The sequence below is a fragment of the Amblyomma mixtum genome, chromosome 2 (genome assembly GCF_055824585.1).
Source record: "Amblyomma mixtum isolate Tamu chromosome 2, ASM5582458v1, whole genome shotgun sequence".
In the NCBI taxonomy this organism is placed as follows: Eukaryota; Metazoa; Arthropoda; class Arachnida; order Ixodida; family Ixodidae; genus Amblyomma; species Amblyomma mixtum.
Genome location: NC_143013.1, coordinates 280,597,022 through 280,620,289, shown reverse-complemented (window position 1 = coordinate 280,620,289; position 23,268 = coordinate 280,597,022). Strand labels below are relative to the sequence as shown.

The window sequence follows — 23,268 nt, the reverse complement described above, 5'->3', positions numbered from 1 at the left end:
CCTACTGAGTTCGCCACAACTCATTCGCCCGTGCAATGTGTACTCTCGTTCCCATTCCACACGCAGAAAAGCATGTAGCTTTGTTAGTAACAACTTCCTAACCAGTAGGAAATAGTTAATTATTAACTTTCAGTCAGATGAGGCATCTATACCGCATTTTCGATGCGAATAGTGCCATTTTAACCAACTTCATTGACAGGTACTCTCGACTTATGTGCTGACATGCGAGTTTATGGCTACTTTTTCGACTTGTAAAGCAGGAACAGCCGTATTTTCTGGAAATCGTTTTTACATTACACTTGAACAACATTCCCGATATATTGTGCTCATTAGGAATGTTTATATTCAGATGAAACTTTTGGCTACCTTGCAAGCGTTACCGCCATCGTCACTTTCGATAATGGCATTAAAAGTGGACGTGTAGCACCAACTCCGAAAATAATGGCATTAACAAACTTAAGGCCTTAAGCATTTACTGCCATTTCTTGTGCGAGTGTGGCACGGGTATAAGGGCCATCTCCATGTGAGGGCCACCCCCAACTTGGCAGCCAGTAACTCGGAATAAAAGAGAAAAGGCTCCCAAAAGAACTACTTCACTTTATGCGGGCATAATTTTGCCCATGTGGTGTGTTACACTGGGAGCTGATACATGAACTGCCTGCGCAACCATGCACGAATCGTCCCATGCGCCGGTGTCTGCCTGGAACCACTTGTATGCAGTGCCGCAGTGCTGCTAACTCGTCCTGAGCACGCGGCATTCACACCAGAAAAACAAAACATTATGCTGCTAAAGAAACCAGAATGGGGTGCACCCACGCTAGTGGCGCATGTCTTAGCGGTGATGTCTTTGCGCTGCCTGCCAGTCCAGGGTAGAGATGTAAAATTTCAAGAAATTTTGAATGGCATGAAAAAAACCGTTTCTTTCAAGGTTTTTTTCATGAAAAATTGGAAATTTTGCAAAACGTGACAAAAACAGATTTATTTGCAACAGCACAACGATCAATAATAATGCTCCGAAGTTCAGTCGCATATGCAGTTATAGATGTCATATTGTGAAACGAGCTTCTTGTTCTATTGCACCGAGAAAGGGAACATGAAAACTGATCTATAATTCACTCTATAAGTCACTCCACATTTTGTTAGATGGCAGTGCGAGTCCATCACGCTTGGTCTCGTTGAATATTACCAGAGTTTCAGGTGTTATTGTGTAGCCGTCCTACCCAGTCTCTGTCGCCAAGAAGCTGGGCGTATTTGGCTAAAACCGCTTAGGTGCACAGCAGCCTATGTTATTTATGCCGTGTGTGTCGCACTGTAGAATTTGCAGTCGTTTTGTTCTACTTCAGCCATGAGTTCAAGTATTAATGTGTTTTTAACTCATGTCTGGGTCTTATATGTGACCTGGCCTTCAACCCGCTTACTCGCAGCCCGAACATTTTAAAAGCACTACCTGGCACCGGCGATGACAACTGCTCTCCAGTCATTCAACGATGCACGCTGTAATGGTTTTCAAAGCAAAAACAAAAACCCAAACTGAAAGCAAGCAATCCTAAAACCTTGAAATTGCATTGTGAAATTTTAGATGTTTTTTTTCCATTTTTTTCTCGTCTGAAAAAAACGAAAAAAAAACCCGTTTTTTTCCAAAATTGCAGTGTTTTTTTCATGCCTTCACATCTCTAGTCTAGGGTGTCGTAGTAGCATGCCATTCTCCCAATGTCGCCAGGCCTAGCGTGCTTCGCTACGAAACCGCGGTGGAAGTGCTTTGAATCTAGTCACAGTTTACTATAGACGGTCTGATCTTGTTACCGGTTTACTATCACACAATAACCTCGCATAAAAATGAATGTATATAACGTGATTTTCGCGAGGTCTTCAATAGTGTAGCACATGGAAAAGCAGGCCAGGCGAACGCCACCTCACAGTGGTGGCTGCGTGTCGCAAGCATGGCGCACTGCTCCAAACCGTTGGTCAGTCGAGCGCCAGATCTTCGGAGAATCTTGATCTTATACCCGTGCCACACGGGCAGATTTAATGCCATTAAGGGCTTACTGCCTTAAGTTTTAATGGCATTCGTGCGGTGCCACACGCGTAAATTTAATGGCATTAGCCTTACTGCCATTCACGACCTACTGAGTTCGCCACAACTCATTCAGCCGTCCAATGCGTACTCTCGTTCCCATTCCACACGCAGAAAAGCATGCAGCTTTGTTAGTAACAAATTCCTAACCAGTAGGAATTAATTCTTAACATGAGGCATCTATACCGCATTTTCGATGCGAAGAGCGCCATTTTCACCAGCCTTATTGACAGGTACTCTCGACTTGTGTGCTGACATGCGAGTTTATGGCTACTTTTTCGACTTGTAAAACAGGAACAGCTGTAATTTCTGGAAAATCGTTTTTACATTACATTTGAACAAAATTCCCGATGTATTGTGCTAATTAGCAATGTTTATATTCAGATGGAACTTTTGTCTACCTTGCAAGCGTTATCGTCATCGCCACTTTTGATAATGGCATTAAATGTGGACGTGTAGCACCAACTCCGAAAATAATGGCATTAACAAACTTAAGGCCTTAAGCATTTACTGCCATTTCCTGTGCGCGTGTGGCACGGGTATTAGAATCACGCGACGTTTGCCAGTAAAGTAATCTAGCATCCTATTTTACTTTTAGCGGTTGATTCGTGCCGGTCGTCGGGCGCGTGTCCTTTCATCCATACTTTCAATGCATTATGTATTTGAAGGATTCGCCAGGACTGCGCTAATTCGTCACAAAAATGCATGTCGCAGCACAAAAAAGAATGCAAATCAGGGCTTTGCTTTAGTTGAAAAAATTTTACTGAAAAATGCTGGTCCCGTATGAGAACTGCACTGTCAAAACTGCGGAAAAAAGTGTGGCCCTTACATAAGTATATACAATATGTTCTCCTTGCGTCTGTGAGGAATAGGGAATAATTACATTGTGTTCTAAAAGTGGCTTCCTTAGGTATCTAAATATTTGCGCTTGAACGTGATGCATCATAGTGTTTATGAAAGTAACAGCTTAAAGTGAGGAGGTTTTTCCCTGGAATTTCGATTTCTCACTGTATGTATATCCAGCATACCTAGTTTTCTCACACATGTGGATGGTAGCTTGTTCACAAGAAACACTCCTCAGTGGATTATTAAAACAAATGCCAAGTACACAGGATCACGTTCCTGCCTCAACCGTATTTTCTTTTTGGCAATTGAAAGCTCGTTTCCCAAATAAGCGGAATAACCAGCTACAGTTCTAAGAAACATGCCAAAACAGTTTAAAACATGTTCAATATGGGAATGACTCTCTCTCTCATGGTAGTCAGCATCTGCAAACTTTGACTTTGCAAGTGCAACTACCCTACCTTCTAGGACGCAGAGAGAGTCAATCCATGACATGTAGGTTTTATCAAAACTACAGTTTAATGCCTCAAGATGTTTTTAAAAACCTTTCAGTATGACTGCCCCGCCGCGGTGGCTCAGTGGTTACGGCGCTTGGCTACTGACCCGAAAGACACGGGTTTGATCCCGGCCGCGGTGGTAAAATTTCGATGGAGGTGAAATTCTAGAGGCCCATGTACTGTGCGATGTCGGTGCACGTTAAAAAACCCCAGGTGGTCGAAATTTCCGGAGCCCTTTACTACGGCGTCCCTCATAGCCCAAGTCGGTTTGGGACATTAAATCTCATAAACCATAAACCAATCTTTCTTCAAACAAGGCTATGCAATGAGAGGTTTGTTCTCAGATGCATAAAGTCGGGGTCATGATTACTTCTCTTCGTCTATTACTGCTAGTAATGTAGTATTGAAAAACAGTGCCAGCAAATAATTTTTTGTCCTTAGCGTACTCTTCTTTTCTTAATTGGGTGCCATGATGGCTCAGTGGTTATGGTGCTCGGCTGCTGACCCAAAAGACATGGGCTCGATCCCGGCTGTGGCGGGCACATTTCCATGGAGGCGAAATGCTAGAGGCCCGTGTACTGTGCAGAACCCCAGGTGGTCGAAATTATCTGAAGCCCTCCACTGCAGCGCCCTTCATAGTCTTGAGTCGCTTTGGGGCGTTGAACACCATAAAACCGCAAACTTTTCTTCAATGGGAAGCTGTTGCCGTGAGTGTTACACCACACAAGCTTGCCAGCGTGGGACGAAAGCCTCTGTGGTTGATGCCTGCGCAGGCATGCGCTGCCCCAACCTGGAGCACCTGGATGCATCCGGTGTGCGGCCGACCAATTTAGCCATCCATCACCTTGCAAACAGATGCCCTAAGCTCAAGGTTTGTCTTCTCCCATTTTCACTTCATGCATACATCCAAAAGTGCTGCTTTTTTGTGTGGCTGTGGGATTAAAGTTGGGCCCTTCATTTTCTAGGGGCTTCTTTTTAAAGGGGCCCAGAAACACAATCTTAGTTAACTGTTTTGCCTGTTGATTGCATACAGTGAGTTATAATGGTGCTATTAGCGTCGGTAATACCGCGTATATTCCGTTTTTTAATATTTTAATGTCCTCCCAAAAACAACTTCATGGCTCTGATGGTGTCGCCACACAGTGGCGGGTTTTTAGCAGCGGATATGACATCACCTGGCGCGAGCTTGATGATCGGACAAACAGTAAATATACTGCAAATTGTGTGAATAAATAGAGACACATTTTGTCACCTGTCTGCGTTTTATATTAGATCAACAAAAACAACTTGTTTGTCTTAGATAAAAGCCCTGCAAAGCAAGTGAAATAAAAATACACCCCCAGGGGCGCTCTGGCATGGAAACGATGCTGCCAGTCTCAGCAAGAACGAGTTACAGAGAGCAGGCAACCATGGAGTGCAAACTTCCGTGACGTGCTCTGGCTGGCTGTTTTGATTGGTTGCGCCAGGTGCCGTCATTGGGAGAGAGAAATAGGAGTGGGAAGCCCCACCAAAATCGAGTTGAGGGCAGCGTTTTGTTTGCTTGTATTTTCAAATTTCTTCACTGAATAACTCCCGTTCCTGTGCATCGATTCCTGTAATTCTTTTTAAGTCAGCATCTGTGTGACATAAAGAACCCACCTGAAGTATAGCCGGTATCCCCCCAAGCAGTGTTTCGCAGCCCCTTTAATGTTTATCATTCTCTCGCTAATCTTTCAAGAATCAACCTACATAGAGAAAATTTTCTTGAGCAGAGAGAGTTTTTTTGCTTTGCATAAAATGGGGCTTAAAAAAGAAAGTAATGTAGGTGTGGTTCACTATGGAAGGCAGCAGCTGGTGAGTATTGAATCAACAGTTGCCCTACGAACAAGCTCCATCCTGCTGTGATGGCTTATTGACTGTACGGCCTTCAGCCATTGAGCATGGGCTTGTTGATATAATCCCAGCCATGACTGAATATTTCAGTTGGAGGTAAAATTTAATAACTTTTGTGCACGAAGATTTTCGTAAAAAAAAAAAAAGTTTATATCTAGTTTCTGAAGTGTCTGCTTCAAAGCCTTACATTGTAAACTCAAGTTCTAATTTATGCAGGATGACATTTTATCCTTAACACTTTTCCTGATATGGAGAAATAAAAATGGCATCAATTTCAGCAAGTTCCCTGCCGCAGGATATCTTTACTCCTAACAAAAGCTTTACATAATATATTGCATATAATAACAATGATCATGAAATTAAAGGCATATTTACAATTAGCAGCCAAAAATATATGATCCATGAAGATTTGGTAATTGTGATTTCATTAATAAAAATTTTCAGTCTAAGCCATTGTCTCCCCTTAATGAGGAGGACATGAGTTTCAGAATGCGATAATATGGTCATAAAGGCAAAGACCATTCTGATTAAAAAATTGACTACTATACACACACAAGGGCCGCCGCAGTGGCTCGGTGGTTATGGTGTTCCACTGCTGACCCGAAAGAAGCTGGTTCAATCCCAGCTGCGGAAGTTTCATTTGAATGGAGTCTAAATGCTAGGGGCCCGTGTACTATGCGATGTCAGTGCACGTTAAAGAATTCCAGGTGGCATAAATTACCCTGAGCCCTCCACTATCGTGTCTCTCGTAGCCTGTTTCGCTTTTGGATGTTAAACCTCATAAAGCAAACTACTTTACGTAATGAACTTGCTTGCTTTGTGCGTCTGTGCCATGCAACAGGCACAACTGCAACCCATCTTCAATGTTTTCTTTTTCTGCAGAAAGTAGCATGGTGTGTACATATGTGCGTGACCTAATGGGCTGCTCTTGTTGTCTCTTTCAGAGCGTCGTGCTGAGTGGCTGTTATGTACGGGGGAAAGGGTGGGTTCAGGAGCACACGTCACTTTATTTTTTTACTCAATACTTTACCATGCGAAACTGAAGTGGTGCCTCGGTGATTGTGTTTCTCTCCCCAGACTCAAACGGCTGCTTCAACGATGCAAGTCCTTGGAACGCCTGGACATAACTGACATGTACGAGTTTTCTGGGAAGGTAAGAAACCTTGGTCATTTTGTGCAAGCATGCATTGAGATGTGTACTTATACCCTTTTGGCCCTGGTGGTGTCACAACAACACAAGTATTCCGCTTGCGCATCAGTAACGTACGGAAATGCTATTAATTTTTAATAGGACAGTTCCTCCGGATCCCTGCTTCTGTTGGCGTCACTGTTTACAAATTTTCATTGAGGTGTGTTCTAGGGAAGCATGGTAGGCGTGGAGTGAAGAAGCAGAGGTGTAGCAAATTTGTAGTTATATCTCGCTAACCATTCGTTCTTTTCCCCGCTCGGATTTTTAAATGTTTTGTGAAATGTCCGTCCACGCTCATATCATCGTCGTAAACACATTGAATGCGTAGACACTGCTGTAAAACATGTTTTTTGACATGTGCGACTTGGACACCACCAAGGCTTGACGGTTGCCGCCGGTGACCATTGAGTGATGATAGGTGATCTTTCATGAAGAGCAGCTCCTAGTAGAGGACGCTACAGGTTTGTGGAAAACCTTGTCCGCGTTCGCCTTCCAGGAAGTCTGTGCAAGTTTTGAACGTGTGTTGTTGACATGACATATATCAGCTGGAACACTAGCCTGTCTATGATGAGGAGGAGGAGAAATTCCGCAGAACACAAGGTGAAGGAAAACAAGAGAGAGCGGTGCCTTTTGTGGCAACAGCAAGGTCTATCTGTACCTTACAATTAAAAAAAAAAAAAAAGCTTGTTTAGAGTTCTCCACACTGCAGAATAAATTTCTCCATTCACTTCTTTATTGTCAATAGACGATATGCGAAATTGCTTGGCGGTCTGGCAACACCGCTCCCACAACTTCCGGTTTCCATCTTGGCTCGGTCGAGCTCGTCGAGCTGGTGCATCGTTTGCTATGCGTACATTCTTCTTGCGGGTGGAATTTCAACAGGCAAGCTTCAGCTACTGCGTTATTTTCACAGCTGATCGTTGACCAAATGTAGGTGCTTTCAATAAGCGCCAGCTCACTCCTACCGCGTCCTCAGCTTCGCTTGAAGTCTGGCGCTGATGATCGCAATAATCGGCGCTCGAAAGTGGGTTGGAAAGTCGAACTGTGACCGTGTGCTGTTGTCGTTTTAATGCTCGCATTAAAGCACCAGTTCAAGCATCACGCATTATCACGGCTATTTTATTCCCAGGTGGACGCGAATTCATCTGGTAGGGTAGCGAGCGGTTGTTTTGCGCTGAGTGCGCACGTGTGTTGACAAACTTCTGTGACAGTGCGAACTTTCGTTCGCGCCGACGCCAGGAGCTTCGTGCATTGCAGTATAATCGCACAAGACCCTCGACCAGCTGCGTAATTCGGTTCCTTTACTGTAATGTGCAATGCGCATCCGCGGTTTTCAACGTCACCGTTTCAGAGCCCGGCGTCGGTTGATTTTCGCCACAATTCGTTGAAACCGCGTCCTGCCTAAGATGCAGTCAGTCAGTCGACATTAACAAGAGGAAAGTAAGCATGCACATATAATTCAAAATATTGTAAGCAAAGACGCAGCTTTTTTTTTTTTTTCAGATAAGCACTGAGCCACCGCGGCGGCTTGATTAGAGAAAGATGCTACAGCTGTAGGTGCATGCACGGACTCTGTACGCTGGTCAAGCTGTGTGTACAGGGGTGAAATTAGCATGTTCGGTTGCTTCCGAAACTTAATTAGCTTACTCCCAAACTTGGACAAATGGCCTTGTTGCGAAGCAAGCTGTTGGAGCTTGCCACAACGATAATAAAATCTGATGGCCTGAAGCGTTTTCAGAACACTGTTGCACGTACTTTCTAGCTTAGAAATGCGTCCCTCCTTCATAATAAAGTAGCTATATTATTCGCTTCTTTTTTTTTTAGATTTTCGTCACCGCAGATATCGAAGGTATAGGAATCCTCAAGAAATAAAGCATTCGCACCTCAGTTTTTATACGTAGGGTGTGTTGCTTCACAAAGACTCCTTAACGCGCATAACATATATGGTCGAGAGAGTTCGCTCGCCCTTCTAAAACTAATTGAACACGGGAAAAACTTGACTGAACACGTAGCAAACTAAGCAGTAATCGGCATATGGTTCTCCGAGTGAACTTATTTCGCCACGGCACGAGCGATTGGCCTGCTCAAAAAAATTACCTTCTCTATTACGTTGTTCAAGTATGCGTCTATATATATTCACGCCCGACCGGAGAGTTGATAAATGCACGAAATCGGCTTCTAATTTTGATCAGAGACAACAAAGGCTGTGGTCCCTATCTTGATTTAAACGCAAATCACCTCGAGAGATTTGTCAAAAATCAGCGCAGAAAGCGAAAGCTGCGCACTAATCCGCGTGCTGACACGATACCTCGCATGGCGTTTTGTGTTACTAAAACGTTGGGACGGAGTAAAAAAATAGAAAAGCGAAAAGCTTGAACGCACCACCTAGTTCTGGCACGCATCGTAGTGTCTTCTCACAGTGTAGAGGGTAGCGCAACACTGCATCGGCATTTTACTTTTTCAAACGAAGCGCAGCCGTTTTAACCCAACGCTGGGCAGCGGTTTCGTTTTCTGTACCGTACCAACATGGGGGACTTAGTTCTCGGAGCGCCGAGAGATGGCGCTGCGCATTTCGCATATCGTCTATTGCAGTTACCAAAGTGATCCCTTTCGCATTTTACACCCATTGAGCTCTAACGTTCGATTTTGACACCATACCTGTAAATCCGTTAATATTTGCACCATGAGCTGTAAATTTTTACTATTTGGTAATGGGGCATTAAACATTGCAAAAACATGGAGCAGAAAAATCTACGACCAAAATAAAAAAATTCAGGGCTGAAGGGTTAACGTGGCGAGCAGGTTTTGTGATGAACTTTGGTGTTCATAGTAAAGTGCACTGCACACACTGATGGTGACTGTCTTTTTGCCGTGCAGTGCTTCAGTGACAAAAAGCTGGAACTGCGTCACCTGTCTGTCCGTTACTGCTCGAGGCTGACCACGACGGGCATCTGCCTAATAGCCACCATGTGCAGTGCCCTGACCCACCTGGAGCTCCAGGAGTGCTTTACGGTCTCAAGTGTCGACCTGCTTGTGCTCTGCAAGGTGCTGCTGTCACCAGTGCTCTATTACTTTTTTTTTATTATTTGCTACTCAGGAGGAGGTTCTGTCTACTTGCAATCCCGAAAAGGGGATTTTTGTAGGTTGTGAATACAGAAAAGAGAAACGGGGGTGTTATTCTCCCGGTGTCGCCTTTTGCGACATATCGCCTTCGCTCTTCGCTCATTGGCTCGAGCCGCGGTGACGGCGGCGTGACGACACGGTCCGCCTTCCTACTACGTCATCGTGACGTCGCCCCAATTTACTACGCTTAATCGAACAACGGAATACGCTGAAGCACTTCGTGCGGGCGACGGGCTAGGAAATTGATACTAGACGCCATGGATCCCACTCTCCTTGTCTGGTTTTTGAGCCGTGAAGAAGAGTGCCGTGTCCACGGACACCGCGACCCGTTTGCTTTGACCAACGGAGCTTTTTGATGTCGCCACGGCTATCGTGCGAGTCGGCACATGACAACACTGGGTCTCCTTTCCTCGCACTTCATCAGCGCGAGCAGCAGTGAAGCAGGGATTCTTGCGGCACGGCCAAATTGCCGTCTGCTGAGCCGGGCTGCCGCTCGCCATGCGAACTTACTTTGCACCGCCGTAAACAGACGACGAAGCAGACGTTGCCCGTAGCAACGAGATGGCATTATAAGTACTCATTGACTGTAGTATGTACATTATGCTGCTTGAAATTAAAAATAATCATCTCTGCTATAATTAACTACTAATCAAAGATACAAAACTACTGCTGCTAGTGAATCAGCAGTGGCAAATTGTCGCTTCTCGGAGTGAATGAAAGCATCGCAGATGAAAGTGCCAGCGGCGTTTTCCGTTTCTTCGAGCAACTGTACGCACTTTTTTAGGCCCCGCCCTAATGCGACATGTCGCAAAAGGCGACACCGGGAGAATACCACCCCAGGAACCCATGTTTAATGTGTCAAGAATAGTTGAGTTGAGTTTAATGGCGCATAAGCAACTAAGGCTATCATGCGCCAAGCTAATGTGTCAAGAAAACAAAGTTTAGAACAAGAGGTTAAATCATCCATTAGTAATAAGGAGTTCAAAAGGCAGTAGTAGTCATTTAAAACAGATTTGCAGCAAATTGTATCAGATGTTGCTGTAGAACTTTGTTTTAGTAAATTGGTTCCACTCGTTGGTGTTACTTGGGAGAACAGAAAAAAATACTAAAAGCAGTTATTATGCAAGCCATTGTTTAATGCCATCTTCTTTTTCTCCATGCCTACAGAACCTAACTGCACTGAAGGTGCTTTGCCTCTCAAGGTCACTTTTGCACGGTAAGTAGGTTTACCCTCTGTGTCATGAATGTGTCACATAGCATTCTGTACTTACCCTGCCATGCATTCATCTGAATGTCTGTTACTAAGTTTGTTTTTTTTTCCCTCGTCCAGATAGCAGCAAAGATGTTGGAGATGCTGTTGCCCGCCTGCGCCATTTGGTGAGTTCAGTTTCAGCCCCTTTTACTCCGCACTCTGCGTGCCTGCATGTTGTCCTTTGTTCTTGCAATGGCATTCACATTTCACTTTTCGTGCACATTCGAATGATCTATGCTAAATACGAACTCATTCATGGATTTTGACACCACCAAACAAAAGCACAGTGCATCACTTGTGCACTGTAGGTAGAAAGCAACAAGCTTACCTTTGGGTGACATGGTGTTTATTCTATGTTTATAATTAGAGTTGGGCCGCCACGGTGGCTCAGTGGCTATGGTGCTCGGCTGCTGGCCCGAAAGACGCGGGTTCGATCCCGGCCGCGGCGGTTGAATTTCTTTGGAGGAGAAATTCGAGGCCCGTGTACTGTGCGATGTCAGTGCACGTTAAAGAACCCCAGGTGGTCGAAATTTCCGGAGCCCTCCGCTACGGCGTCCCTCATAGCCTCAGTCGCTTTGGGACGTTAAACCCCATAAACCAACCATAATTATAGTTGAACCCGGATATACCGTATTTACTCGCATAATAGGCGCACTCGCATAATAGGTGCACCCCTAGTTTGGGCGCTAAAAATCAGATTTTTTTATTTCCGCGCATAATAGGCGCACCCCGAACATGGCACTGTGATCAATACTGTATTTACACGATTGCAAGCCGATGCCTCGCTACCCCCCGCTCCCCAATCTTTATTTTAACAAAGTTTTTGCTGAACTGACTACTAGTCCCTACTAGTGCTGCTGCCGTCGCAGCTGCTGCGGACACACAGCACTTACAACAACATCGCGTAGAACAGCCGCACACAGTTTTCAGGGATGCTCACTTTAAACGTCTGTTTAGAAAGCTTCATCTCCAGCCTGAAACGTTCCCGACTTAGGCCCACGAAAACTTCGGCATTTGGAGTCGCGTACGAAAATTTAGGGACGCCGCAGTCGCAACTGCCGCACTTCTCGGCCACGTCGAATTTCCGATCTGCCGCACGCTTGCCATGTTCGAGAGCAGACTCCCAGCCGCGTAGCTGTTAAGTTGCTTGCCCGTCGAGCTAAAACAGCAACGCTCTGCGGCAAAGCCACAAACCACGATGAACTATCGCGCTACCGCAGATCCCGGCACTGATCCCGGTCCTGATAGCAAAAAAAAAAAAAAAGAACTGGAGCTGGAGATGCTGATGGCGATATGGATAGCGAAAGCTCGCGGCGAAGGAACATGTTGATGATGATGATGAGCTTTGCCTCGGGCGCCCTCCGTGGGCGGCGTCTGGAAGCTTCTGTGCGCGTGTGTGGCCTCCGCGATCAAGCGCCCGTTGCGCACAGCCGGAGCCGAACGCAGAGGCCTCGGCGCGTGCATTCCGATGGCTATTCCCGCGTGTGTCGTGGAACGTTTCGGTGCGGCCCTTACACGGATCTTTTTTTTTTTAAATATTTTCTTCGCGAAAACGGGGTGCGGCCCGTACACAAATGCGTTTACGCGGCGTGTTAAATTTTGCGAGTCGAAAAATTTCCGGAAATTTTACCCCGCGTAATAGGCGCACCCCGAACTTTGGGCCGAATTTTCTGGAAAAAAAAGTGCGCCTATTATGCGAGTAAATGCGGTATTGAACACAAAGATTATCCCTTTGAAAATATTGTGTAAGAGTATAGGACAGTTGTAGAGTATATTGAATTCCAGTTCTGCCGGCCGTTCGATATATCAAACACCATGCCGGGCCCCTGGAGGGTGCACGTTTCCCATAGACACTCGCATCTCCGGTCGCACAGCGCGCGGCACTGAGGCGAGCAGCAATGTTTGAAAGCCATGCCGCCTTTTTCGCAAGGCCACTCTGCGCATGCTCTTCTCTTGTCCGCCAGCTCCACTGGTTGAAAACAAAACCTCCAGCTCCTATGGCACATGCGCAGCTCATGTTAGTGACAGGCGCCTGCGACAGGTGGCGGCAGCTGTCAAGCATACACTCAACACTTCGCAGGAGCAGCTGGTTCCTCGTGGAACCAGATCGAGCCTGCGTCTCCCACGTACGGTTGTTTTCAACCAGCAGCAGACGAATTTTCGCCGCTCCCTAGAGAACGCCACATCATGTGAAAAAGGCGAATTGTGCTCGCGACACCCTACGACTAGCACAGCTGGCACGAACGGCGCATTTCTGCTGAGTTTTCTCTCCCTCTCTCCTTCATTTCCCTTTTGACATTTCTTCGCAGACTCCTAGACTGACGCTACTCGACTCCATCAGCCGGAGCAGAGTCTGTCGCATTTTTCTTGTGCACGTCTTTGCTTCAACGCATCAGTTGTAGTGTGCGTGACTGCTGTCGTTTCGTGAGCTATGGCATCTTCAGACGTGAAAAAGAGAGAGAATCTGGACTTCTCAACAAACCTTCAGGTGACCCAGCGTGTCGAGAATGGCGAAAAGAAGTCCTCCGTGGCAGGTGCATTCGGCACTCCGCGAAATACTCTAAGTGCACTGTTAAAAAGCAAGCAGGACATCACGCTCAAAGCAGGTGAGCAGAGTCGCTCGGGAGAGTCGTGTGCGCCCTGCTGCTTTCAACAAAGTTGAGAAGGCACTGTATACGTCGATTTTTGAAGCCCAAGCAAAAAGCACCCATTTGTATGGCCCTATGTTAATGGAGAAGGCCAAATGGTTTGCCATGGCTTTTGGCAAAGAGAACTTTTGCAGAGTCACAGGGTGGCTGCAGCGGTTTAAAAACTGCCATGGCATTGTGTGAAAAGCCATTTCAAGCAAAAGTGGGGCTGTCAGCAGCCAGGAGATGCAGCAGTGGCTTTCAGAGGAGTTGCCAAAGATCGCTACAAAGTTTTCGCTTACCGATCTTTAGTGCAGACAAGACTGGTCTCCTTTGGCAAATGTTGTCGTGTGACTGTTCTGCTTGCGGCAAACATGGACAGCTCGTGCAGGCTGCATCCGTGTTATCGGAAAGAGCATGTCGCCATGTAGCTTTAAGAATTGCAAGCAGCTCCCCTCTACTGTGGCTGTAATAGTAAGGCCTAGATGGCACACCAAGTCGGGCAGGTCAGACTGCCGAGTCTGCCTTCTGGTAGACAACTGCTCGGCCCATCAAACAACTTGCAAGCTGCAGAACATTGAACTCGAGTTTCTCCCGCTGAACACCATAGTGAGACTGCAGGCCCTGAACCAGGGTATCATGAAGGCTTTCGAGGTATGCTACAGAAAACTACTTGCTCAGCGGCGCCTCATAAACCTTCACATGGGAACTGATATCAAGATTGGCCTGCTCAGTGCCATCCAGATGACTACCGGTGCTTGGAACGATGTGGAACAAGCCACGGTAGCCAACTGTTTTGGCAAGGCAAGCCTTGAAGTGGCTGGAGATGAATGTCCGGAAGCTTTGGGTGGCGACGATGAATGCTTGGAGGACGCATTTCATCAATGCTGACAGCAAAGTTCAGGCTGTAGCTGAACTCACTGATAAGAACATAGTGGCTGGAATAGGTGGCTCCCAAGAAGGTGATTCCGGCGATGATGAGGACAACTGTGTTCCCGAAGAGATGCATGCACCCGTGCACAGCCGCTGGACTGGCATCAGCGTTCAGCCTCATTCGGCGTTGTTGCAGCGAAATGGAAGGCACCGGGCTGTCGCTCCTAGACAGTCTCGAGAAGGTCGAAACTAGCATTCTCAACTTCACTATTCACAGCAAAAAGCAATCCGAAAGTAACCTTTTTTTTGTATGTGTGTGTGAAATAAAGTGCTTTCATGTTGCGTGCCCGGACTTTGCCACAATTTGTCATGATCGCAAGTGCAGTTTCAGCCTCCATCTGTATATCGAATTTTCGCTATATCGTACTAATAATAATATTAATAATAATAATGCTTTCCTCCTCTTTCTGCATGGCGGCGACGGTGTTCTATGCAGTCACGTTATCTTGACTCTCTAGCGGCGTCAGCGGCATCCAGCGGTATCAGTCGGTCGCTGCTAGCGCTGGGAGGATGAAAGGGGGGCGGAGCTGGTTACGAGGCCGACGACGACGCGAAACCCAGGAACGGACGCCAAAGAGCTGCGCTCTAAAAAACATGATATATACATAGAACATTCAACCTCAGCTCGAGCAAATGTGTTAGGAGCCCATTTTGTGTGCTGCTGCATGCGAGCCTATGTAATATAAACTACTTAGAGATCCATTTTTCCCAGTAATGGCCGTTAAAGTATTTTCACCTGTTTAATGCTGTTTGCTTCATTTTTAATCTTCAGCTCATTAAAACAGGAAGGAACATAGAAGTCGCAAGATTTTTTCCCGTAGTTCGTGAAGATGCGGGGAATGTTTCCGATCCCCTTAGAATACAATACTACCTATATCCGGGTTCGACTGGAGTGCCTTGGCTTTTGTCGTCATGCTTTCTTAACACTTTTCACGCAGGCTAGGTGCTTGATTGTTTTAAGAGTTTTATATTTCTTGAAACTTGATGCAAGGAGGCTCACAGGGCACTTATTTTTTATTTCTCTCTTTGCATGGTGGTTCAGGAGGAGCTGGATCTGAGCCATAACCAGTCTGTCAGCGATGTCTCCATGGCAGCCATCAGCACTGGTTGCCGTAAGCTCAGGTTAGCGTTGTATTCAGTGCATGGGAATCCTAGTAGGATCTTACACTCTGCAGGTAGCACAGCTCTGAAAACAAGCCTTACATGACATGACTTTCTGTACTGACATGAATTTGAGTAACCATGGACTTGGCTTCTTTTTAGGTGTATGAAAAGAAAGTAGAAAGTGGGCATATACGAATAGTGGTTGTTTGGTTCAAAGCAAATTTGAAGCGAATAGTAATTTTCTTCAAATAATTTCAAAGCAAATAATTATGTACTTCTGGCACACAAAAAGGTTGAATGGCACAGTGAGCATTTTAAAAATCATGTATTTATCATACACACAAAGCCATTACATGAAATAAAGAGAGAATGCATTGAAGCTGTGTCAACTTTCTGCAAAGCTAGCCATTGAAACTGGGAGAGCCAACCTACACGCGGTGTCGATGTATTTTTGGGGTGCGAGACCTATATGTGGGGCTTCCAAGTGCTGCTCTTAATTGCTTTTGCATCATTGCACATCTGTTGCTTTTAAGCAGGGACTCCACGACACTCATTAAGAGTGTCGACCGAGACCGCAAGCAGCAAGAGTTCCAGAAACGTTATTCGTTCGAGACAAATACTTCGAAATTTTGAATAGCAAAATTCAGATAAAATCAAACAGCAGATACTATTTGACCGAATATTTGTAATTATAGAATATTTACACATACCTAGTAGAAAGAGGAGTCCAAGCAGCCTATAAATATACAAGGAGAAACATTGCACCCATTTATTTTCTTTGTTTGTCCATTTATTGTGCTGCTACTTAGCAAAATGATGCTACTTTTTACTACTTTACTTTACTACTGCAAAATCATGCTACTTTACTTGCTACTTTAAAATCGTGTATTAGCAAAATACATGATTTTAAAAATTTCTATGTGCTGTTCAGCAGTTTCTGTGCGCACTAGAAGTACTCAAAATAATTGGTTCAAAATTATTCAATAAAAATTACTATTCGCATCAAACCAAAAAAAAAATGCACCATTGTTGTAAACTACTGCAGGTCAAAAGGGGCATTGTTTTATGTTGCTTGGAAGGGAGTTATTTTCCACATACACACACACACAAAAAAAGAAACATAGGAGGCTTGGCCAGCTTGCCGGGGCTGTCGTCATGCCTTGTGCAGAGAATTGCATGATGAGCCACTGCAAATACTGTATAGTGCATCAGGTCATCAGGTTGCACTTTGGTCTGCCATGTGTGATCGGAAATTGTCTCTCAGAAATGCGTGCATGATGTTGAGCTCTGAATTACTGGTAATGAGTGTGTATATTGGAACCTCACTAATTGGAACCTCTGATTTATTGAAACTGATTACTTGACTACCTTTATTCCAAGCTCTTCACAATAATAATAACAATTCACCGAAATTTTCGATTCCTTTCAAAATCGAATTGTTGAGAGCCAACTGTGCATATGTGCTCTTCCCGAAGTATTCATACATGTGTTCATTCTACTTGACCTGCACCAGCCACTTTGTCAGGAACTTTGTGCCTGAGACATGCAATGTGTTGTTCAGGTGCCTGAATCTTTCAAACTGTGAGAACGGCATCACTGATGCTGCAATGGTTCATGTGGCAAGGCTGGCGGAGTTGAGGCATCTGAAGATCAACTACGTACGCAAGGTATGTTTCTCTTGTAGTCTACAACTACGTACGCAAGGTACGTTTCTCTTGTAGTCTACTCGCATTGCTCTTCCAACACAGCTTGAGCAACAGAATCTGTTCTTGAGGTAGTAAGGACAGTTGGTTACTTGTCCAGTAGAAACTCTTTCAACACTGGTCACTTAATGCCAAGGGTGTCTCAGAAATGTAGGAGTACATTGCTACGTTAAGCCCTCTAGCCACATTGTTGGCACCCTTGTTCTGCTATGGTTGTAATCACACACCCTTCTTTTATGTTGTAATCATTATGCAGTACAAACCTGATTTTACAGAGTTGATGTGAGTGCCAAAGGTTTCGTAAAATTGGCCAAGTCTCAAAATTTAGAAGATGAAAATGAGAGACCCGATAGCATACCTGCCAACTCTCCCTGACCATACGAGCACTATCTTAATTCTCCCAAAAACTGACCCCGACTTTGTTCACAATTTTTTTCTCTACAATGCAATGCAAGCTGACCATAATCGCTAGCACATACTGTATTACAGTCAAACCCACTTATAACAATACCGGTTATAACAATATATCGGATATAACAATGGTCAGTTGCGGCACCGTCAGCTTTTGCATGTGTTCTATGGTATTTTCGGCACAACCCTGTTATAACAATTATTGGTTATAACAATGGTATTTCCATGGCACTTCAGTATTGTTATACTAAGTGGATTTGACTGTATTTGGTTGGAGTCAAAGTAACTGCAGCTACTGTGGCCACTAGCAAATTTTTATGATTTCAAGCTAGACTTAAAAGTACTTTTATGACAAGCTGCCAGCTTTTGTATGGCACTAATGGATGTTTCTGACCAATTTTTCAAAAGGTGGTCCTCATAGCCTGAGTCACTTTGGGATGTCAAATTTTTCAAAAGGACTAAAGTATGAAAGTTAGTTGTTCAGAAGTGTTTCGGAAGGTAAGCGTCATGGAAACTGGCGGAGGTACACACATACTCTCTGCGAACCAGGTGCCTGTTTTCGATCTTAGTTAATTCTGGGAATGACAAGATGCGTAGTTCTGTGGTGCAAGTTAGAACGCAGAGCGAGGATGACAGTGCTTGCGGGTGGCCCATGTTTGTTGCATGCGTCATGGGTGACACCGTGGAAAAACAGTCTGAAGCAGTCTGTCTTTCAGAGATGGTCCGCTGTGAGTTGTCGTGGCATCCTGCGAATCTCGAGACAGTCTTAGCTTTGGATTCTTGCTGCTGCCGGTTAAATCTCACTGGACACAAGGCTCAGAATAAAAATAGATGAGTGCAAGAGGCCTCTGGGGCCTCTTCTGTTAATGAAGTGCCATCACTTGCAAGAATACCCTTGTGGAGGTTGCCTAGAAGGCGACCATGGCCACATTTATTAAAGGCTGCCGAAGAAGAGAGAGTGGCGGCGGCAGCATCCGGCCAAGGCCAAGGTCCCAGGGTATTCCAACCAGCATCTTGCAAGGCGGCGGCTGATGAAGCTGCAGTGCGGTTGGAACCTGAATCTGCTGTGGACTAGATATTGTGTGCGATGGCCTCCCGTCGAACTTGCATTTAGTGGTGGCCAAGCCAATGGTTTCAGGCTGCTTTGAATATTCTAACTCCGGTGGGGAGCAAGAAGGGCCTACATTAGTGGCCTGGTTTGGCTTGAGGACTGGGACTGGCACTGGTTCAGGGTCCCTTTCAGGCAAAGTAGGGCTGGCGACAACCGCTATGCTTCTTACTGCTGTCACCAGTTTGGCCTTCTCATATGACTTTTAGTGCGTTGCGGACCTTTTAAGGGGCTCGGAGTTTGGCTAACAGGCTTGGTCTTTGCCGAAGGCTCTTTAGCATCAGCTGGCTGCGGCTTTGATGTCGCTGCAGAGGCCTGTTGAGCTGTTGGCTGTTGCGAAGAGGCAGACAGTGATGCCGAAAGCCGCAACAGTGCTGCTGCTGCATAGCATTCCTCATCTTCCGGAGGTGCTGGCGGTAACGTCAGTTAAGGGCTATGTGGCGGGGACTGGGCAGCATTTGTCTGTGGGTTGAAGCTGTTGCCATGCGGCACAACAGGGTCATCGTTCGAAGTGGTCGGGCGGAAAGGAAAAAACGCAAGGAAGCAGGTCTGTCTGCGGTTGATGTGCCTGGAATTGAGGAGACATTAAGTGGGTGTCATGTTTTGCGGGGCTACATTGGAGCAAGATAGCTGAGGTGGTGGGGAGGAGGCGGGCTCGACCTGAAGATTGTCTTGATACACCAGTGGCTCCGGTGAGTGCTGTGAGACAGGCAGGTCCAAAGGCGCACAGAGGACAGTTGAAGGAGCCGGAGCGGTGGCAAAGCTCGTGTCGAGCCTACCTGGGATGTTGTGGCATGGGACAGCCGGGTTGGAGACGCTGGTCAAAGGTGGCAGGGAGGCGGCCAGGGGCTGCTGGGAGGGCCTGTGTTCCAACGGAGGCCGTGTGGTACAGAGCGGAGCTGGTACGAAGCCGGATGCTGGTGGTTAAAAAAAAAAAAAACAGGTCCGCCACATCATAGAGTGGCAGCAGGAAGCAGCAGGCACCGAAGTCCGCCAGAACGGTAGCGCACAGCTCATCACCTCCCTTGGGCAGGCGAGTCGGCCCAGCAGGTCGGGCGGGAGGATGTCTCAGAGGACTGCATGTTTGAATGGCTGGATGGTGATAATGTTCAGGTGAAGCCCAGCCTCGAACTGAACGAACGACCTGCCAACGCCCTGTGGTCTGAACGCCGGAAGTGGCGTGTCAATTCTTCGGTCCTGCCAGCCTGCCATCCAGGAATGCTATCGAGGAACAAGGTGCAGCTCGTTAGGTCACCACAATGTGGAGGTTGCCTAGGAGGCGACCCCAGCCTCATTCATTAAAGGCTGCCGAAGAAGAGAGAACAGCGGAGCGGTGGCGGCAGCGTCCGGCTGAGGCCAAGGTCCCAGGGCGTTCTAACCAGCATGTGCTGGCCACCGTCATCTTTGGCATTTCGCCACTGCTGGCCGTGCAGGTCGCAACACTCATAAAACTTTGTGCACTCATCACACGCGACTCGCTATTTGTGCAGTAAAGCCTCCACACTCGCAACATAGCCGCTTACGAGACGAGAGGCCTCTACTGCTACCACATCGTGCCATGAATAGTGCTGGAAAGAATAAGATTTCGGAGTACGACGCATTGATGGGAATTGAAAAATAGTCATTATCACAGTGTTCTCATCTCAAAAGTATGCGACCGCTTGCCAGTCTTTCCCAAATACATAAAATTCCAGTGATGCAAACAGTTCTTGACAGTATTTCTTGCAGTCATTCGATAATTCGAATGTTTTTTTCTGATCCCATGAATTTTGAATTAATAAGCTTTTACTGTATACTTAAAGAATTTCATGATTACTCATCTTTTCTCTTTTTTTTTGCACGCTGCAACCACTGTCATGATAACCTTGGTTGCAGATCACTTGAGGCTAGTAAACTAGGGTGACTGTGGTTCGATTGTATTTAACTTCCTCCTTGCTGGCATTCATTTGAAGTCACATCTGTGCCATTTTTTGTACCTCTTTCTCATGTCTTTTTGTTCTGTCTTCTTTTTTTCTGTAAAGGCTTCTCAGCCAAATTCCCTTATCAACCTTAGTTCATAATATTGAGATCTTAAATGCATGAAACCCTTGCTGTTGTTGAAACTGTAAAATTTTTAACATTAGGTTTCAGCAATTATTTTTACTTTTCATGTCATCGGAAGTCCCCTATCAACTGTGCCAAATGGCAGATTATGCTGCATGGTGCTACAGAATCCAGTTTTCATTTACTTTTGAGCCATATGTGCACTGAAAGGTCACTGGAAAACTTTTCTAAACAAAACTGAAACTGAATGTCGTGTTCCTGCTCGTGACCTGCCCGACACATCTCTATGTATCCGTTGATGGACTTTTTTTCAGAGGGCTCCTGGCAGAAATGGGCGGTACTCACCTGTGCTGTCTGAACCACAGGTAAAAGCTCGAAACATATCACCTGATTTGTTAGGGGAGGTGAAACATTCCATGGCATTGCAGTGGAATCCATTAGCACAAGCTTCTGGTTCTTTTTGATTGGCTCACATGCTTGTGAGAAGGGGGTGCATGCTCGTAGCTTCCGCAGCATTGCCACAGAAGGAAAGGAAGTGTTGTGCAAATGTTCAAAACTTCGAATACCTCATGAATGGTATTTGCTATTCTATTCAATTTGCAGTGCACTTTTGCCATTTGCAAGTATTCTTATGAATATTCCAAAGTTATGGATTCTCAAATGTCGTCAACTGTTCTTTTTTTTTTTTTGTTAGAGCAAGTAGTTCTTATCTCGGTTGGCAGATGGCAAATTGAAAAGAGGGAAATCTCCTCTCCACTTTTATGGAGAGGCAAAGTACTTCAGCAGCGGGTAGTTTGCTTCTGTCTTGCATGCTTAGTTAATGACAGTCATGTTCAGTTCAGTTCAGTTCAGTTTTATTCCTTAAAGGCCCCCTTTTCAGGGGGTGTTACATAAGGGGTGGGAATACACTTGAAAATGTGAAAAAAAAAAAAACAGCAATGATTAACATTGAAGATGATTTGTTACACGCGCTTGAAAAACAGATGGCGAAGCTATGACGACGATGTCATAGGGAAGGCCGTTCCAGTCTGAAGCTGTTCGCGAAAAGAGTGATGCAGAAAAAGTAGTAGTGTGCGACGATGGGCATGCAACTTGCAGTGGATGACTGGTGCGGTGAGATATGCGTGCTGCGGCTGTGATGTACGGTGCTTGATTCAGGGAAGAATAAAAAAACTTGTGAAAAACCATGCATGTCATGGCAGTGCTGGCAAATCATACTCATGTTTAGTCATGGTAATCATGCTGGCTCATTAGTCATGACATGTCATGCTCAGTCGTGGCAGTCCTGGGAAATCATACTCATGAGCCATGTTAATCATACTGAGACATGTAGAGTCTAGGCAGGTTCTTGCAGCCGTGCCAAATCGTGCTGATTCATGATAGTCACTTTTAGTCATGGAAAGTCATGTTGTCATGGATTTATATGTTTAGTCATGACGTTTAATCGTTAGTCATGGTGAATAACAGTGTATCATGCAAATCATTTTTCATCATGCTTAGTCACAAAAGTCATGCAAGTCATGGGAGTCCTGCAAATTATACTAAGTCATGATAGTCATATTTAGTTGTGGTAAGTCTTGTTTATAACACCTGAGTCATATTTATCCTGGGCAAGTCATGCTGATTCATTGCAAATCATGATGAGGCTTGATAGCATGACTTGCCATGACTTAACATGTCTAAGCTGTAGCATCCTGGAAAATCATACTGAGTCAAGGCAGGTTCTGGCAGTCATGGCAAATCATTCTGAGTCATACTATAGTTGTGTTTACTGAGTCATGGCATTCATGTTAAGGCATATTGAGTCACGGTATTTGTTTAGTCACGACAAGCTGAATCATTTATTCAAGGCAAGTTATGTCGAGTCATGCTGAATCACGATTATCGTGCTATCCAGTTTATAGACCGGGCTCATCAAGGCCAGAGCGAACCGCACAAACTGCCGCAACAACGGCTTTTTGGTGGAAGCCGTAGTACTGGCACTCTAAAACGGCCACAATATGATGCAGTGAGCGAAGCGCGCTTTCCTGCAAAGCCGCTTCAGGCCTTCAGTCTCTGGCGTTTACTAAAGTGTACATCACTGCAAAGAGCGGCGTGCTCCAGTGCTGTAGCAGAAGACATGACACCTTCCCTAGTTCCCTGTGCGCTTGCGCCGCTTCACTTTGGTACATGGCCGCACCGGGCGCACAGGCACTCCACAGAGCCTGTACATTTTTTTTCTTTTTTTGCATGCTGCCAGGGTTGGAGTTCTGCTACAAAATGGAGAAACATCTTCAACAAAATCCCATTGTTTCTGCTGCCAAAGCATGAAAATGCTGCTACAAATTGCAGTTTCTCCTCTTTCAAAAGCTGCTGCAAGACGCCCATGGTCACTTGTTCCTTTTGATGGTGCGCCTTGCTTTTATAATGTCAACCTGCACACTGGCTGGGAGCAGGATTGTTGATTGTGCTTAAGTATTTTTCACACATTGAAGTACAATCTTTGTGGT

The 23,268-nt window shown here is 45.6% G+C and overlaps 2 pseudogenes across 1 annotated transcript in view; both read left to right on the top strand.

Annotated features, from left to right (window-relative positions):
* LOC149364153 (putative RNA-binding protein EEED8.10) overlaps positions 1 to 23,268 on the top strand; it is a 48,771-nt pseudogene that overhangs the window by 11,671 nt on the left and 13,832 nt on the right. The window contains exons 8-16 of the transcript XR_016289151.1: positions 4,188 to 4,285; positions 6,231 to 6,268; positions 6,364 to 6,439; positions 9,353 to 9,520; positions 10,766 to 10,814; positions 10,929 to 10,975; positions 15,453 to 15,532; positions 17,076 to 17,181; positions 21,094 to 21,144. The product of XR_016289151.1 is annotated as a putative RNA-binding protein EEED8.10 (transcript). The remainder of the gene's footprint in view (positions 1 to 4,187; positions 4,286 to 6,230; positions 6,269 to 6,363; positions 6,440 to 9,352; positions 9,521 to 10,765; positions 10,815 to 10,928; positions 10,976 to 15,452; positions 15,533 to 17,075; positions 17,182 to 21,093; positions 21,145 to 23,268) is intronic.
* LOC149364154 (uncharacterized) lies at positions 14,180 to 15,353 on the top strand (annotated as a pseudogene).